Source organism: Spea bombifrons, chromosome 3, assembly GCF_027358695.1.
Source record: "Spea bombifrons isolate aSpeBom1 chromosome 3, aSpeBom1.2.pri, whole genome shotgun sequence".
NCBI lineage: Eukaryota > Metazoa > Chordata > Amphibia > Anura > Pelobatidae > Spea > Spea bombifrons.
The window spans coordinates 123371555-123374054 of record NC_071089.1 but is presented as its reverse complement, the minus strand read 5'-3'; the positions used below and the strand labels follow the sequence as shown (position 1 = coordinate 123374054).

The following is a 2500-nucleotide window of genomic DNA, read 5'->3' as shown; positions in this document are numbered from 1 at the left end:
CTAAGCAGGGTTGGGCCTGGTTAGTACCTGGATGGGAGACCGCCTGGGAATACCAGGTGTTGTAGGCTTTTTCTTTTCTCACAGTCCGGGGAGAGCTTTTTGCCATGTGTTTCTTGCTCATCATCAAAGCTTTAAACCCTTATTTGAACCTTCTCACCTTCTCTGTCCTGTCCCAGGGCTTATAATTCTTTCTGTCTGACGACAAGCAGCAGCAGCAGCAGCAGCAGCAGCAGCAGCAGCAGCAGCAGCAGCAGCAGCAGCAGCAGCAGCAGCAGAATAAGAGAAGTAAAATAAAAAACTTTCACACCTGCGGCCATACCACCCTGAAAGCGCCCGATCTCGTCTGATCTCGGAAGCTAAGCAGGGTTGGGCCTGGTTAGTACCTGGATGGGAGACCGCCTGGGAATACCAGGTGTTGTAGGCTTTTAATTTTTTCTCACAGTCCGGGGAGAGCTTTTTGCCATGTGTTTCTTGCTCATCATCAAAGCTTTAAACCCTTATTTGAACCTTCTCACCTTCTCTGTCCTGTCCCAGGGCTTATAATTCTTTTTGTCTGACGACAAGCAGCAGCAGCAGCAGCAGCAGCAGCAGCAGCAGCAGCAGCAGCAGCAGCAGCAGCAGCAGCAACAGAATAAGAGAAGTAAAATAAAAAACTTTCACACCTGCGGCCATACAACCCTGAAAGCGCCCGATCTCGTCTGATCTCGGAAGCTAAGCAGGGTTGGGCCTGGTTAGTACCTGGATGGGAGACCGCCTGGGAATACCAGGTGTTGTAGGCTTTTAATTTTTTCTCACAGTCCGGGGAGAGCTTTTTGCCATGTGTTTCTTGCTCATCATCAAAGCTTTAAACCCTTATTTGAACCTTCTCACCTTCTCTGTCCTGTCCCAGGGCTTATAATTCTTTCTGTCTGACGACAAGCAGCAGCAGCAGCAGCAGCAGCAGCAGCAACAGAATAAGAGAAGTAAAATAAAGAGCATTCACACCTGCAGCCATACCACCCTGAAAGCGCCCGATCTCGTCTGATCTCGGAAGCTAAGCAGGGTTGGGCCTGGTTAGTACCTGGATGGGAGACCGCCTGGGAATACCAGGTGTTGTAGGCTTTTTCTTTTCTCACAGTCCGGGGAGAGCTTTTTGCCATGTTTCTTGCTCATCATCAAAGCTTTAAACCCTTATTTGAACCTTCTCACCTTCTCTGTCCTGTCCCAGGGCTTATAATTATTTCTGTCTGATGACAAGCAGCAGCAGCAGCAACAGAATAAGAGAAGTAAAATAAAAAACTTTCACACCTGCGGCCATACCACCCTGAAAGCGCCCGATCTCGTCTGATCTCGGAAGCTAAGCAGGGTTGGGCCTGGTTAGTACCTGGATGGGAGACCGCCTGGGAATACCAGGTGTTGTAGGCTTTTAATTTTTTCTCACAGTCCGGGGAGAGCTTTTTGCCATGTGTTTCTTGCTCATCATCAAAGCTTTAAACCCTTATTTGAACCTTCTCACCTTCTCTGTCCTGTCCCAGGGCTTATAATTCTTTTTGTCTGACGACAAGCAGCAGCAGCAGCAGCAGCAGCAGCAGCAGCAGCAGCAGCAGGAGCAGCAACAGAATAAGAGAAGTAAAATAAAAAACTTTCACACCTGCGGCCATATCACCCTGAAAGCGCCCGATCTTGTCTGATCTCGGAAGCTAAGCAGGGTTGGGCCTGGTTAGTACCTGGATGGGAGACCGCCTGGGAATACCAGGTGTTGTAGGCTTTTAATTTTATCTCACAGTCCGGGGAGAGCTTTTTGCCATGTGTTTCTTGCTCATCATCAAAGCTTTAAACCCTTATTTGAACCTTCTCACCTTCTCTGTCCTGTCCCAGGGCTTATAATTCTTTCTGTCTGACGACAAGCAGCAGCAGCAGCAGCAGCAGCAGCAGCAGCAGCAGCAGCAGCAGCAGCAGCAGCAGCAGCAGCAGCAGCAGCAGCAGCAGCAGCAGCAGCAGCAGCAGCAGCAGCAGCAGCAGCAGCAGCAGCAGCAGCAGCAGCAGCAGCAGCAGCAGCAGCAGCAGCAGCAGCAGAATAAGAAAAGTAAAATAAAGAGCTTTCACACCTGCGGCCATACCACCCTGAAAGCGCCTGATCTCGGAAGCTAAGCAGGGTTGGGCCTGGTTAGTACCTGGATGGGAGACCGCCTGGGAATACCAGGTGTTGTAGGCTTTTTCTTTTCTCACAGTCCGGGGAGAGCTTTTTGCCATGTGTTTCTTGCTCATCATCAAAGCTTTAAACCCTTATTTGAACCTTCTCACCTTCTCTGTTCTGTCCCAGGGCTTATAATTCTTTCTGTCTGACGACAAGCAGCAGCAGCAGCAGCAGCAGCAGCAGCAGCAGCAGCAGCAGCAGCAGCAACAGCAACAGCAACAGAATAAGAGAAGTAAAATAAAAAACTTTCACACCTGCGGCCATACCACCCTGAAAGCGCCCGATCTCGTCTGATCTCGGAAGCTAAGCAGGGTTGGGCCTGGT

General features: G+C 50.0%; 7 non-coding genes and 1 pseudogene across 7 annotated transcripts in view; all 8 read left to right on the top strand.

Moving 5' to 3' along the window:
* The window catches only part of LOC128488432 (5S ribosomal RNA), a 119-nt gene extending 51 nt beyond the window's left edge, over nt 1–68 (top strand). The window contains exon 1 of the ribosomal RNA XR_008353845.1: nt 1–68. This exon is cut by the window's left edge and continues 51 nt beyond it. This is a non-coding gene — a ribosomal RNA (5S ribosomal RNA).
* Nucleotides 69–305: 237 nt separating this feature from the next.
* Nucleotides 306–424, top strand: LOC128487862 (5S ribosomal RNA). The gene has a single exon (XR_008353311.1). It is a non-coding gene; the product is annotated as a 5S ribosomal RNA (ribosomal RNA).
* A 236-nt stretch (nt 425–660) lies between these two features.
* Nucleotides 661–779, top strand: LOC128486001 (5S ribosomal RNA). Its single transcript, XR_008352323.1, has one exon. It is a non-coding gene; the product is annotated as a 5S ribosomal RNA (ribosomal RNA).
* Nucleotides 780–982: 203 nt separating this feature from the next.
* On the top strand, nt 983–1101 carry LOC128488459 (5S ribosomal RNA). Its single transcript, XR_008353872.1, has one exon. It is a non-coding gene; the product is annotated as a 5S ribosomal RNA (ribosomal RNA).
* Nucleotides 1102–1285: 184 nt separating this feature from the next.
* On the top strand, nt 1286–1404 carry LOC128487851 (5S ribosomal RNA). Its single transcript, XR_008353306.1, has one exon. It is a non-coding gene; the product is annotated as a 5S ribosomal RNA (ribosomal RNA).
* A 224-nt stretch (nt 1405–1628) lies between these two features.
* On the top strand, nt 1629–1747 carry LOC128486276 (5S ribosomal RNA). The gene has a single exon (XR_008352582.1). It is a non-coding gene; the product is annotated as a 5S ribosomal RNA (ribosomal RNA).
* Nucleotides 1748–2085: 338 nt separating this feature from the next.
* LOC128487248 (uncharacterized) lies at nt 2086–2194 on the top strand (annotated as a pseudogene).
* A 234-nt stretch (nt 2195–2428) lies between these two features.
* LOC128487845 (5S ribosomal RNA) overlaps nt 2429–2500 on the top strand; it is a 119-nt gene continuing 47 nt past the window's right edge. Inside the window, exon 1 of the ribosomal RNA XR_008353303.1 lies at nt 2429–2500. This exon is cut by the window's right edge and continues 47 nt beyond it. This is a non-coding gene — a ribosomal RNA (5S ribosomal RNA).